This window comes from Globicephala melas, chromosome 2 (assembly GCF_963455315.2).
Source record: "Globicephala melas chromosome 2, mGloMel1.2, whole genome shotgun sequence".
NCBI lineage: Eukaryota > Metazoa > Chordata > Mammalia > Artiodactyla > Delphinidae > Globicephala > Globicephala melas.
This window is the reverse complement of record NC_083315.2, coordinates 12,734,916-12,751,003: the sequence shown is the minus strand read 5'-3', so window position 1 is coordinate 12,751,003 and position 16,088 is coordinate 12,734,916. Positions and strand designations below refer to the sequence as shown.

Below are 16,088 nucleotides of genomic sequence, written 5' to 3'. Positions count from 1 at the left end.
TGAGAAAGGGCTTTTTAATTTCTGATATAAATATTTGTTGAATTAATCAATAAGACTATTTCTTCACACTTTGGGGTACTAAAAAGGAACACTGCCATTCATGTGGTCTTTACCTTTCTTGTGGGAAGTAATTTAAAAATAAGTATTGGGATAGGGCATGAATTTACCAGAAGAGGAACCTTCATGAAGGAAAGGAAGGAAGCATGTGGCCCTGCAATTGGATGAGAGGGAGATGGGTTGGCCAGGGGTCAAGACAAAGACACATCTTTATGTGGTTACAGAGAACAAAAGGTTAAATCCATTTCGGTTTACATTCCAGTGAATGGCAGGGACAGGGACGGCTTTTGACACCTGACTTTGAAAAAGTTGAACCTTCTCTTGGTTAATTATTTTTGCATTTAGCTCCCAAGTGATAACTCCCTGGTTGCTAGTAATAAAAACCACTTTAAAGGTTTATACTTCCAGTAAATGTGAGATACTTGGAAGCGTTCTCAGTTACAAAAACAAACAAAATGAGTTTCTTGATGGAGCAGAGTTGTTAACCCACTGCTGGGTTCACAGAAAGCAGAAGGAAATTTTCAAGACCTTCCTTCCCCTAAAGTGAGTTTAATCATCCAAAGGGCATGTGGTGACCATCAGGTAAGTGTGAAAGGAGGGGTTTCTCTGAAGATAGATGCCAATTTCACACTTTGGGTCAAAGCGTAACTGCGGAGCTCAACCCAAGACTTCAACATTAAACTAGGACCCCTGAAGGAAGTGAAAGTGGTCCCAAAACCCAGTGGAAGTAAATGTAAAGGGTGCCTGGAAGAAAACACCCTTAACACAGACCTCCAGGATTCCCACAGATTAAGTTCAACCAAATATGAGTTCACAAAGACAACAAGAGTGGAGTCAACAGCAACAAAGACTGATGTTATTTTCAAGGCTTCAGCTAGTAGGACAATCAGATACAGAACAGAAGATAAAAACTATGAATAAAACGTATGAAGAGAGTAAGAGATGGACTAGCAAAAATGAGTAAACTATGAGACTTTCAAAATGACCAGTCAGACTTGAAAAAGAATCAAATAAAAATTTTACAAAATGGAAACTATAACTGTTGACTTGAAAACAAAACAAAAAGCCTCTGACCTAGTATTTACGCAGCAGATTGGATAACTGGTATACCAGAGGGTAGATCTGAGAAAACCACCTAGAATACCACAGACAGAAAGAATGGAAACGTAATATATGAGAGGATGGTTAAGACGAGGAGTGGAGTGGGTTTAAATGGAATCTTAGAGGAAGAGAGCAATACAGAATATGGGGAAGAGATAATATCTGAAGATGTAATGGTTGAGAATTTTTCATGACTTTATAAATCTGTACATGCATAATACCCAATGTACACAGAAGAAACCCACACCTAGAGACACTGCAGCTAGACTAAAGGATACCAAAAGCCGAGAGAAGAAAAGTGGTCAGGGAGAAAAGACACAACACAACAAAGAGATGACTATCAGACTGACAGCTCACTTCCCAACAGCAAAACTGGACGCCCACAGACAGTAGAAGGATATCCTCAGAGTGGAAGATTACTGTCAACATAAAATTGTATACTGTGGTATAAGAAGAAATATATTTTGATCACTGTCTGGGTTTCTGGCACAAATCTCCTAAAACCCTTGCAACTTCCTAAGTGACGGGAGTATCTTCTGTCGTTCACCAGAAGCCCTTTCGGGGCATACCTGAATTCATGCTAATGAGGTGACTTAGGTTCAGACCCCTAGATGGCCTCAGGAGGGGGCTGGTCACCAGAAAGACCAAGTGACTGGATGGTTGGAACTTTCAGCCCTACCCACTGACCTCAGGGAAGGGGAAGGGGAGATGCTGGAGATGAAGTTCTGTGTAAACTTTTGAACAATAAGAGTTGGAGAGCTTCTGGGTTGGTGAACACATCCATACGCCAGGAGGGTGGTGCACTCCAGTTCCATGGGGACAGAAGCTCCTGCACTCGGGACCTATGTACCTCTGCATCGGTATCCTTTATGTTTATGTTGTTTAAAAATCTGTATCTTTCTTAATTTTGTGTCTGTTTAAACTGTCAATAAAAGCACATTCAAATGTTCCTCTATAATGATGGATCGCCCATTTTCCCTGAGGTCCTAACAATTTTTGCTCTGTACTTTCAGGCTAATTAGGTGCTTATAAAATATGAATCCTATCTTCCTGGCTAATTGAACCTTTTATCATTGTGCACAGACCTTCTTTATCCTTAGTAATGCTTTTGTCTTAAAGTTATTAGTTTATTTGATACTAATAATAATAAACTGGTAAACATATATAAATAATAAACTGGTAAACATATATAAATGTTTAAACATATAAAATGTTTAAACAAATGTTTAAACATATAATAATAATAAACTGGTAAACATATATAAATGTTTTTCAGAGTTCTGTGAGCCGCTTAGCAAAATAATGGAACTGGAGGAGGGGACTGTGGGAACCTCTGATTTGCAGCCAGTTGCTCAGAAGCACACGTAACAACCTGGACTTGTGAGTGGTAACTGAAGTCGTGGAAGGGGCAGTCTTGTGGGACTGGGCTAATAACCTGTGGGGTCTGATTCGATCTCCAGGAAGACAGTGTCAGAACTGACTTACTGCTTCAGGATATTGGAAAAAAACACATGTGGGACAAACCCATTAAAACTATCTTTCAGTATATTGGAAGATTGGGATTGACATATACACACTACTATATATAAAATAGATAACTAGGGGCTTCCCTGGTGGCACAGTGGTTGAGAGTCCACCTGCCAATGCAGGGGACACGGGTTCGTGCCCCGGTCTGGGAAGATCCCACCTGCCGCGGAGTGGCTGGGCCCGTGAGCCATGGCCGCTGAGCCTGCGCGTCCGGAGCCTGTGCTCCGCAACGGGAGAGGCCACAACAGTGAGAAGCCCGCATACCGCAAAAACAAACAAACAAACAAAAATTAGATAACTAATAAGGACCTACTGTATAGCACAGGGAACTCTACTCAGTACTCTGTAATGGCCTATATGGGGAAAGAATCTTAAAAAGAGTAGGTGTATGTATATGTATAACAGATTCACTTTGCTGTACACCTGAAACTAACATAACATTGTAAATCAACTATATTCCAATAAAAATTTTTTAAAAAACTATGTTTCAAAAAAATGAGAGCAAAATAAAGGCTTTTAACTGAGAACTTATCTACAACACACCTCCCTAGAGGAACTTACAAGCTTTAGAAGCACATTATTTAGACTCTATTAAAGATATACTTCAGAAAGAAGGTAAACATTGTGGGTGGAAGGTCTGAGATAACAAAAAGAATTAGTAAGTAAATAAACTGGTAAATATGAGGACAAATGTAAGTAAACATCATCTATATAAAGTAATAATGCCAAATTTATGAGATTAAAAAGGACAGAAATACACACTGAATAGCAACAGAGTATGAGTTGGAAAGTAGATGGCCACGGTTATAATGCTCATGGTATTGTTCAGGAGGAGAGGTAAGATATTAACTGCAGACTTTAAGTATTATGCTACAAATTCAAGGGCAAACATTAAAAGAATAAGAAACACAGTAGATAACTTCCAAACTAGTAGAAGGGGAAAAACAGAATAAGAAAACAAAACTCAATTAAAAAAAAAAGAAACGTGGGGCTTCCCTAGTGGCGCAGTGGTTAAGAATCCACCTGCCAGTGCAGGGGACACAGGTTCAAGCCCTGGTCCGGGAAGATCCCACATGCCGTGGAGCAACTCAGCCCGTTCACCACAATTACTGAGCTTGCACTCTAGAGCCCGTGAGCCACAACTACTGAGCCCATGTGCCACAACTACTAAAGCCTGCGCCCTAGAGCCCATGCTCCACAACAAGAGAAGCCGCTGCAGTGAGAGGCCCGCACACCGCAACAGAGAGTAGCCCCCGCTCGCTGCAACTAGAGAAAGCCTGTGCACAGCAACGAAGACCCAACACAGCCAAAAATAAATAATAAGTAAATAAATTTTAAAAATAAAAAAAGAAAATGCAAGCAAGAGATAAAAATTTGCACAACAAAAGTGGGACAAATAGAAAGTTAGTGATATAAATAAATCTGGATATATACCTAATCACAATAGGCATAAATAGGCTAGCAGTTAAACATAAAGACTGTCATAATGAATTAAAAACTATAAGGTATGTGCATGAGACACACCTAAAACATAAGAACTCAAATACATCAAAAGCTAAGGGACAGAAAAAATATATTAAATAGTACTAAAAATTACTGAAAAGCTAGCCTACTTTTATTAGTATCAAATAAACTAATAACTTGAAGACAAAAGCATCACTAAGGATAAAGAAGGTCTGTGCACAATGATAAAAGGTTCAATTAGCCAGGAAGATAGGATTCATATTTTATAAGCACCTAATTAGCCTGAAAAGTATAGAGCAAAAATTGTTAGGACCTCAGGGAAAACGGGCGATCCATCATTATAGAGGAACATTTGAATGTGCTTTTATTGACAGTTTAAACAGACACAAAATTAAGAAAGATAGAGAATTGAAGCCAATATGTTGCATACCTATTATATTATGGCCAAGCATTCTTCCAGATGATTGGGATACACTGTGGAACAAAACAGATTAAGATGCCTGCCCTCTGGAGCTTCTGTTTTAGTGGGAAGAGCCAGAAGATAAAACAATAAACTTAGTAAATTACTGTGTTAGAAGTAAATTATCTACTATGTTAAAAGGCTATGGAAAAAGGAAAAAGAGCAGGACAAAAGAGCTAGGGAGCATGCATCAGGGCACAGGTGAGAGTCACTGAAGTATTTAAAACAGGGTGGATTCAAGTAGGCCAGAGTTTGGAGGAGATGAGATTTAACATTGCAGTGCAAAGGCCCTCGGGTAGGGACATGCCTGGTATGCTTGGGACAAGGAGACCAGTGTGGCCGGAGCAGATTATGTGAGGGCAGAAACAGTAAGAGCTGAGATCAGCGGTAAAGGCAAGGGGTTCCTATAGGGCCTTCCGGGTCACTAGAAAGACTCGCTTTTACTCTGAGAGATAAGGGAGCTCTTGCAGCTTCTGGGTGATAAAGAGATGATATCAGTGAACTTAGGGCTTAGAAAGATGACGGGGTGGTGGGCACAGGCATAGAAATAGGGAGACTAGTTACACGCAAGTGTAGTAATAGCCTGTTTGTTTTGGTTTTTGGGTTTCTTTTGGCCGCGGCTTGTGGCCTGTGGGATCTTACTTCCCCGACCAGGGATTGAACCCACACCCCCTGCAGTGGAAGCACGGAGTCTTAACCGCTGGACCGCCGGGGAAGTCCCGTAATACCCTGTTTTGACCAGGACGACAGCAGTGTAGTTAGAGACGGGGAGTCAGATTGTGGATATTTTCGGAAAGTAGAGACATGATTTCCTGGAGCTCTGAGCAGGGGTGTCAGAACGACAGAAGCTCAGGCCCACTCACAGGCTTTGGTCTGAACAATTAGAAGATGGAGCTGCCATCGACCGAGATGGGGGAGACTTCTCACCGTGTTTCTCTTTACGCTTTTTGATTTTTGAATCATGTTAAAGAATTGACTGGTCTAAAAATTTAATACTTCTTTAAAAACCCTATGACAAAAAAAATACATGCAAACTATCAGCTACAGTTATAAAATATATATTCATACAATATTTACTACTTATAATAATTAGTATAGAATTATGTTGAGCACTGCACAGATTTTCAGATTGGATACCACCACCCTCATTTCTGGATCCACGTTGACTTTCATGTGGTATTTGCTTTTTTTTCATATAACCGTTGAGATTCCAGCTTCCTAAAGATTATCACTGTGCTACAGGAAGTAGTACAAAGTTGAAATTGTGAACTCCCTCAAACCAGCAGTTTGCATGGTGTCTCACAGATGTAGAGAGCGCCCTGTTTCCCTTGAAATTTTAAAATCTCCCTCCGTACTCCTTGTGAATTTGCTGCAGTGCCCCAGGGCACTGTTTGGGGACCACAGCTATAAACAGCAGCAGATGTTTAAAAGAGCAAATGACATAATCTAATTATAGAATAAGATAATCAGAATAATCCCCTAAATGCATTGTACTGGATTATAACATATAACCACTTTATATTCACCTCAAACGACCTTCATTACAATCACCAGTTAATCCTCAGCCCGTATAAACTGATGATCTCTATAACCTTCCCAAGCAAATAGCTTTCTTGGGATAACGCTATATCAACTGCATTTGTACAAAGCCAAATTACAATTCTGTTCCTATCAAATTATGGCAATAACTTAATCAGACATCACTTTTAGCCCATTCTATACTATATTATTAAAATCTCCTCTGTGTTATGGCCCATAAAAATGTATGAAACTTCCACTAGACTGATTTAAAATCATATAATCTCTCCCATTCAGTTTACTCATGTATCTTATAATATTAACTAATTCTCAGAGTATATTTGTAAAAAATTAAAATCTATATCTCTTTATGCTAGCACTGGAATATCAAAGTTTGGGGAAAAAAAGAGAGAGAGAGAGAGAATAAGACCTGGAAACCAAGACTTGTGACAAGCACAGTTAGAATGAAGCTGGATGGCAATTAAATCCATTTCTCAATATCGTATGGGAAATAGAAGAGAATAAATAAAAACAAAGGAAATTTACAGGGTGACAAGGAAAAGTGAAGGAGCAGACAACTTCATGTTGCTTTCACCAAATTATACAGAAGAAAGTTGGAGAGAACATAATAAGTGATTCCTGTCGCATCTGTGCTTCCAGTGATTTCTGAGAAAGCAAAACCCCACCTGGCAGCAGGAACATGGAAATCCATCCATTCCACTCTTGTGCTGCTGCGATCTGTGTTGGTAACAACAGTATCTTCCTTAGAAAGCCAGCAGGGAAAGAGGAACTTTGGAGATCCTGCTCTGAAAAATGTTTTGTTCTAAAAACATGAAAACCTTCCAGCCCAAATGGAATGTGTGATCTGTGAATTTCCCTCATCGATATGTGTTCCATACCCAGCCTTGTTATGTGAGCATCCGCTCTGCTGGGCGCCGTGCAGAGACCAGTGTTCACCCAGTCCACAGTCCAGAGGGGCCCACATGTTAGCTGAAGAAGTGCACAAATGTAAAGTTCCAACAATGACTAGTGTCAGGAGGAAGGAGGTCATCGGGCTATGAGCAAGCGGGACGGAGGCGTGGCCCAGGGCGGGGATGGAGGTGAAGGAGGGGCCAGCCTGGAGCACGAGGGGGAGGGGACAGGGGTTCCAGGAAGCAGGGTCGCAGATGAAAAGGCCCTGTGGTGGGGTTGTGTGTGGGGGGTTCAGTTAACTGGAGAGACGGCAGCTTAATGTGTTAGGAGTGCAGGAATCCAGGCGCACGAGACGGGATGGCGCTGAACCGCCTAAAAGGGCTGTAAGAGGCCACAGGAGCGCTCCAAGAGAGGACGCACGGGGCGGAGGGGAAGGGAGAAGGTTCTGGCGATACAGCACGGGTCTAAACACGGGCTTGTGGGACAGGACAGCGTAGTGCATCTGTCGAGAGAGCGCACTTCAAGGGAAGAGTCCAGTTTTGAACTTGTGAAATTTGATGTGCTCTTGAGACACCTTATGTGTGTCAGGCAGGCAGGTGGACTTGTGGCTCTGACATTCCCAGGGGAGACGAGGAGTGGGGTGGGAGAGAGGAAAACAGGCACGTTGTGTGTAAGACACAGGTTATCCACGGGGGCGGCGAAGGCGAACAGGAAGAACTGCCTGCAAGGGAGGGAGTGAAAGCAGGGTCAGCTCGTGGGCAGCAAGGAGCGAGCGAGTCGAGAACAGAAGGGGACGAACAGTGGCGAATGCTTCTGAGAAGCGGAGTGGGACGGTGATTGTAACATGGCAGTTGGAAGCATTTGGGGCCCTTGGGCTGGGGGCTCTGATGGAGGACAGCCAAGGAAACCAGGCTGGGGAACGCTGAGGAGAGCAGGGGGAGGTGGGAGAAGGCAGACCCGGATCTGGCTAGGTTTTCAGAAGTCTGGAAGGAGAGAGATGCGGAGGGGTGAGGGATGGAGGAAGGGGCTGAGTCTAAAGACGGGATATTCCTTCTTGGGGAGGTGTGGGCTCCGGACTCCCAGCCTGCCTGAAGGGAATGGCTTTGGGGAGGCAGTCAGTCCCTCCATCAAGAAGAGGGAAAGGGGACAGGGGCTGTGCAGCGTGGCAGAACCTGCCCCAGGGGAGACGGGGTTCCCTCCACGGGCTCCTCTTTTCTCTGGGAAGGAGAGCCATGACGACCTGCTGAGGGTGAGAGGCAGGCCGAGCGGTGCGGGGGCTTAGAGAGAACACAGAGAAGCTGAAAAAGTGATTGCAGGATGTGGGAGAACAAGTCTGAAGACAGAAATGTGGCTGGGTTTTGGGGCAGAGCTGGGAGTCCGTTCGCGGTGACGGTTAGTGTGCAGGGCACCAGGCGAACCCGTGCAGTGGCATTCCCCAGAGCCGGGCCGCAGGAAGAAGCTGCTGATAGAGGATGATTGGGCTTCTTTGGGTCTGAGGTTTTTGCTAGTTGGGTGTGCCAGAAAGATGACACAAAGTGTCACGGAGAGAGCAATGGAATTAATTCTAGGATAATCACTCAGAAATGGAAAGTCAGTACAAAACACTCATCCCCGACCACAAAGAGTTTCCCACTGTAGTTGATGGGGCAGCACATACACAGTGTGAAGGACAAAGCAGCAGAGCAGGAAAGCTAGAGTCCAGACAGTAAGTGTCCCAGGAACTCAGGGCAGGGACCTGTGACAGGTGTGCGGAAGGGCTTCTGGGAGGGAGTGAAGCCCGATGTGGCTCTTGAAAGATGGAGAGACGTGACTAGTGTTTCATTTAAATACATTTCGACAAGTTCCGTCTTCACAAACCAAGAGTTCCCCAGGAAGAAGGGAATGTTTGGCCCTCGTTATTTGAGAAGAAAAGAGATGAGAAGTCAAAGCCAATCATGATGAAATTAAAAGAGACCCGTAGCAAAGGAGCGATTTTCATGAGTTCCTGCCTAACCTTTTACAAGCACCGCCAAGTTAATAGCTCTGTATCTTTCTGGTGTTTGCACTATGTAATGCTTTTAAGACCTGTTGATTCTGTTGTGCTTTTTTGTGTATTAAATATTCTTCATTTTTCCAAATAAATAAATAAAATAACGGAGACCCATAGCGATCCCCCAGTCTAATGCTAATGTCTCACTGTGCAGATTACAGCACCCCCTGGTACGGCCGAGCCTTTATAATCGAGGAGGAGCTTGCCACTGAGTTGTACTAGACAGATACTGCATCAGCATTTCTTCCACAATGCCTTTCCTTCACAATGCCTTCACGTTTCCTTTGGGTTTCTCTCCATGCGCCAGCCAGCCCCCCCCCCCATCCTCTCCCCACACCCCTTGGTCAGGTGAATAGCTAGATTTAATGATTTGCACACAAACACTTCACAAACCACAGGCTCTACCACTTAAAAGAACCTCTTAAGTAGTGAACAATATTTTTCAATAGTGTATCCGTGAGCCCCCCCTTTTTTTCTATAAGCACATTTAATTTTTTTATATATAGGGCTCACCAGTCATTCATAAGTTTTACCAAAATATTAACTACAGCGCTGCCTGATCATTGAAAGGCCTGGATAATTCTCTCCTGTAGCCTATTACTTTGACATCACACAAACTAAAATATATCCTTGTCTCTAATTCACCTTAATGAGCTATCATCTTGAATAAGTCTGAGTTGATTTTATTTGTCAACTTCTATCTTCCACATAGGGCAATGGACTGTGAACTTTCAGACTTTAGGACAAAATTCTTGGGTTTCAAAGTCTTCAGTCTGAGAAAATTTTAATTTATTAGTCTGGCATTCTACCTAGCTCAACCATTCCATTGCTATATGGCCTACCTCGAAACTGGTGGCACAACTAATAATGGTTTATTATCATTAGCTTACATCAGTTTTACTTTTTTTTTTTGCAGTACGCGGGCCTCTCACCGTTGCGGCCTCTCCCGTTGCGGAGCACAGGCCCTGGACGTGCAGGCTCAGCGGCCATGGCTCACGGGCCCAGCCGCTCCACGGCATGTGGGATCTTCCCAGACCAGGGCACGAACCCGTGTCCCCTGCATCGGCAGGCGGACTCTTAACCACTGCGCCACCAGGGAAGCCCTTTACATCAGTATTTTAACAAAGCATTTATACTTTTCTTCCTGTCTTTATAGATATTCTATACATATAGGAAACACACACACATATATAGTTTCATTTATATATGCTACATAATATTCATGAAAGAAAACAAAAAGATTTGTGTTAACCATTACTATTTTGAAGGAAAAAATAACACACCCCGCAGGAATAAGCATGCATCATGAAATCCAAATAGTTTTTAATTTATGGAGATAAAAGTGCTTTTGGAGTTTACTTATTAAACTTTTATTTGGTTAGTTAAATAATAAACTGGAAGCACTAGTTGTATTATGAAGGCAACATTTAAAGTTCCTTCAGGTTGCAAATATTTACTAAACTCTCACAACAAAGGTGCAATACCACTTTATACTTAATAGTTGTCAAACCACTTTGGCAAATAGTTTTTCATTTTCTATTTGTGTTGACAGTCACATTCAGAGTCCTATAACGCTCATGATTGTATATTGTAGATACTCCCACACAGAGAAGCTGTAGGCTTCTCCCCGGTGCCCTGGGAAGGGCCTCTTGTTACTGTTTATACCGTGTCAGTCCAACAGACTGATGTGGACCAGCCCAGTCTTTCCGCTGAGCCACTGGGCATCAGAGTGGACAGTGCCGGAGCCCAACATAAGACATTAAATAAAGAAGCTTTGTTGTGAACGTCAACAGACACAAGGGCAAAGTGGAGGGTGGGAGGGTGAGGAAAAGGTTTAGTACAAAGTGCCCAAGTGTTCCTGATTGTATTACAATTCTAGAGTCGGGGGAGAGTGTGTAGAGGGGAAGATATTGTTGACATGGAGGATGGTAGAGGGAGGAGGGTGGGGGGAGCTGGTGAGGTCTAGGCTACCCTTGGCCTTGACTCACATTAATACTTGGCATTAACCTTGCTGCTCATACTTAGTGGACACCTGCCAAGCATCACATTCAACACTCTAGACACCGTATCTCATCTGATCTTTAACCAAATGGAGTAGGTACTAGTATTATTATCTCCATTTTCCAGATAAGAAAATTGAGGCTTAGTAAGATTAGGTAAACTAGTCCAGCCTAAACCTTCCTCAGTCAGGCAACTCACATGAGTTACCTCAAATATGCAAGTCAGAGAGCACGGCTGGCTGACCCTAAGATCCTTTGGAGATCCTGACAGCCTCTGAGGCAAGAGTCACAGCAACGTCAGAAACCATCCACCTGAAATTCAAGTCTTCATCATGTTAAAAACTTCTAAAGGAGTCCTTTCCTTTTTTTTCTTTAAGGAGTAATTAAACAGATGTTTAGAATAAATGATTAAATGCATGTTTAATTGGATACGCGCCATAACCTACAATGACATCAGCTGTGATTTTAATAAGCGCAATCTAACTTTGCAAAGACCTGTATCACTGAGAAGTTTTCATTTCTCTGACATCCCTTGTCATTTCAAAAAAAGGGAAAATACTGTAAATTAACTATATTTCAATAAAAAACAAAAAAAAAATACACAAAAAAAGGAGAAAATAAATATTCCTCAAAGTTTCATTAAATCCTAATGAATCATAAATAGTATCCTTAAAGGATACGAAATTGATTTCCAAAGTATTTATTTATTTATTTATTTAAAGTACACGGGCCATTCACTGTTGCGGCCTCTCCCGTTGCGGAGCACAGGCTCCAGACGCGCAGGCTCAGCGGCCATGGCTCAGGGGCCCAGACGCTCCGCGGCATGTGGGATCTTCCCGGACCGGGGCACGAACCCGCGTCCCCTGCATCGGCAAGCGGACTCTCAACCACTGCGCCACGAGGGAAGCCCGAAAGCTATTATTTATTAAAGCAAATTGCTGAGTTTTCCCTTATGAAAAGTATGATTAACACATGGTACAGTAAAACTCATGTGACTTACTTTTCCTTTTATATTACTAAATGACCCAACTCACAAAAGGTATCTTGAACACTCTCTTCAGCAAAACATTCAAACTTCTATCCCACTCAAGTCACCTCCAATGCTGCAAAACATGGCCTTTGTTTATTTGTTTTGTGTATTAAATCTGCTGATTGCAAGGGGTGTCATTCCTGCAGAGGTAACACTGAATTCACACTGGCAAGAAAACCGAGTTTGCGGTTAAGCTGCAAACCTGGGAATGATAAACAACTACTGGACAAGGAATAAATAAGTGAGACCCAGCTGGTAATGGTTCTGAAGTGAAGGCATACAGACGTGTCCTCGCATAGCCATTTCACACTGAGACATATAAAAAATCAACTTCACTAATTTACATGATTTTTTTCAGTCAAAACCATGTTTATAAATCGTGAGGCATTATTAATGACACTTCATTAATTCAGATATATGCACCCTAGATACTATGTTCCCAGATGAATGCAGAATTGTATTGGTTTTCATTCAGCCAAGTTTACACAAAAAGGACTGAAAAAAACCCAGAAATCTCTCACACGCAGTAGACACTGAGATATTTAATCTGATTATAATAGACAATTCACTACAAATTATGCCACATTCAGGTGAAACAGGAGGCATCCAGCACGTCAGGCCGCGGGGTATGGTGCTGGGTATGGAAGCTGGTACATGGGCACTGGTGGGGGGAGCACGTCCCAGATTGGAGCAAGTCGGACACGGCAGGAGTGGGAATTATCTTAAAAGGGCTATTTATTCCTCCTCAAAATCTCAAGACACAGATTGAACCAGGCTTATTTTATCTCCTGAACATTTCCTACCACTTAAATATGAATGCATATTTTAAAACACAACTTGATGATAATAATAATAAAAAGGGTAGACTGAACCATGAGAAAACGGAACAACATAACCACAAAGGATTCAAGATCAGTAAGGACCCACTGGGAAAAAGAACTATAATGTGTAACTTGACATGACTGTAATTTTGGATACTATTTTAACTTTAATTAATTTCTTAGGGAAATCAATAAATATGTCATACCAGATCCCCTAGACTTTACAAGTTTTGCAATTGCGTCTAGCTTCTACAAAAGAATCCTGACTTCACAATTTAAAAAAAAGCGATACAAATTCACCATTAATGTTAAAACAAAAAAATCTCTTTTCCCCCCTCCGTATTCCTTCATATCAGTGTCTGAAAATAGATACTTTCCACTTACTGGACTCATCCTAAAATAAAACCCCACAAAATTCCTTTATGACTCTATGGTTGATAAGCATAGGATTCCTCCCACCCGATAATTTACTCTGAACATTTCTGCCCCAGGGTTCATTGGCTTTAGGAAGTGAATGAGTCGAAAACTAAAATTACTACTACCAAGAGATAATAGTTGAGGGTGTTCCAAGAGCGATTGGAACAAATCACAGCTGGATGGTCTAATGCTTTGGTCCCTGTTCCACAAACAGCAGGGGTCGTTTAAATGAGAATGGGAACTTTCCCTGGTTCTCCCCCAAAGGTGTACAAAATGACCTCCGGCGCATTTTTAAGAAAATAGTTTCCATAGCGTGACCTAGAAAAGGTCACCAAGATTGTGCAAGTCTCTCCACACTCTTGTCCAGACCATCTGCCTCCCTGTTTCTGGAGAGGGTGGGGAGCGGTAGCTTGGGGAGCAGCCGCGAAGCAGAGAGGTGTAATAACATTAAGGGTTGTAATAACAAACTTTAAGCAATTAGGTAGCCTGCCTGGCGTGTACAGAATTGTCCAAATTAGGTGCAATACCTATGACCACCCCTTCCAAATACCTTCTGAAGAAGACTTCTAAAAAATTCTTGAATTATATCTGTTTCTTTGTAAAATGGGGATACCGCCACCAATTTACTTTACATACTGAAGTTTCTATTTTATGGTGGTGGTAGCAACCATAACAATCTCAGAACAAAGAATATCATAAAAGGACTTTTTTCTACTAATTTTCTTAACAAGTTTGTGGCAGTGGGAGAAGATCACCTAAAATTTTTAATCTTATTTTTACTTTTTGATACCTAATTTCTTATTCTATGTTTTAAATTATATATATTAACTTGAACATCAGCTCTCATTTGGAAATAGTTTTATAATCTTGTAAAGAATATAGGCTGAAATAATTAAGAATTTAAAAAACTGATGTCTCAACACGATTCTAGCATGAAGCCCACTCTTGGAGAGGTGTGGCTCTCATTACAACTTAGACTGCAAATTGAACAGCAGTTTGAAAGTTCTGAGGTTTCACAGGAGCACACAAGGCAAATTAGAGTCAATTACAGAGGCAGGAAAAAACAAGCAGTTGAAAATGTTTGTGAATTGTGTTTTTATCTGTCCTGAGGCAAGAGGTCAATTTTCAACAACTGCTCCATCAACACTCATTTACTAAGATTACCATATTTTAAAAGTTAATATCTTTCTGTGTGCAGATAAGACAAAAGCAAAGACACACGTAGGTTTCAATTAAAGCCGCCTTTTGAAATGTGAGCTACCTTTAGATGTCTAGAAAATAAATGTTTTATTTTGACGAGACAAATAAAAGTGTTCCGATAGCAAAGCTGGATAGAGATGTGAATCAGAGTACAAAGGTCTGCCATTCCAGCATCTATAAACTCAAAAGCCCAAGTTAGTAACCTTAAGGGGATTTTTGTGTTGAACAAGGATCATTAAATCAATCTTTTGATTAATGACTACTTGACTAAAATTAAAACATCATCAGGAATACTTAAACTCTTGCTTAGAATCTTACTTTAATTTGTATCAGAGACGTACACTCTACCATAGACCATCTGTCAACGTGGTATCTTCAAGCTCGATCAGACACTTCTGATGGGTGTTTCTCACTGGTTGACCTGTGGCCAACTTCAACGAAAAGAATGAAGTCACATTAAAATTTTACCTCCCAAAGACTCTGACATGAAATTATTGAAATAGACCAAAGATTTAGAGGCTATTACAGAGGTAATACAGGCTTTAAAAGAATTCAAGAAAAATTTGCTGATGAAAACAATGTGAATGTGGTCCATTCAAAAGGAGCCTGGGCTTGGAGTCAGGAGACCTGTGACAGAGCCCTGGTCCTCCTACCACTTCATCACTGCCTACCCTTGGGCAAATTGTTCTCTTTTTTTTTTTTTCTTTTTTTTTTGCAGTACGCAGGCCTCTCACTGTTGTGGCCTCTCCCGTTGCGGAGCACAGGCTCTGGACACGCAGGCTCAGCGGCCATGGCTCACGGGCCCAGCCGCTCCGCGGCATGTGGGATCTTCCCGGACCGGGGCACGAACCCATGTCCCCTGCGTCGGCAGGCGGACTCTCAACCACTGCGCCACCAGGGAAGCCCCCAACTCTCATGATCTCGCTTTATACTTTTAAAAAGTGAGTTGGAGAAGATAGAGATTGCAAATGATGTACTGTTTGGCCTAGACTGTGATTTAGAAAATGTCTGAATTAATCACCAATTTTTTTCAGACTGGAGAAAATTTACATACAGATTTAGATCTCTGGCTTCTTTGAAAAAAGGGAAGATCTGGCATCCTGCCCAGCATCACTCACCCGGCGCTGAGTAGTGGCAGAGATGCGCCCCTAGTCGGGCACAGGACCCACCATTCCCTATAGTCTTCGGCCTAATGTCTTTGCTCATCCCAGGGTTTCGGCCACCCCTGGGCTCCAGTGCCTGGCATGCAGCAGACAGTCTCCCAAATGTAAATGAATCGTGAAACAACTGTCCCCAGAGATTCTCTTAATCCTAGAAGAAACAGAAGACCTCATGAAGTATGGCGTTAATATGGGTGGAGGAGGCAGGGACAAGGTAGAAAGATAAGCCACAGCTCCAGTATTATAATCAAGAACAGGCATGATCTTGGGCCTTCCTTGAAATCGACATAAAGATGTGGAAGGGATGCTAAACGGAGATGTACGCCTGCAGCTGCCTGTGACTGTGTCTCCAGAGGAGCATCAAGGTGGACTCACAGGAAAGGTGGAATGAG

The 16,088-nt window shown here is 42.1% G+C and overlaps 1 protein-coding gene across 3 annotated transcripts in view; it reads right to left on the bottom strand.

Annotated features, from left to right (window-relative positions):
- Window positions 1–16,088, bottom strand: part of PIP4K2A (phosphatidylinositol-5-phosphate 4-kinase type 2 alpha) — a 335,262-nt gene that overhangs the window by 73,258 nt on the left and 245,916 nt on the right. The gene's annotated exons all lie outside the window — the stretch shown is intronic.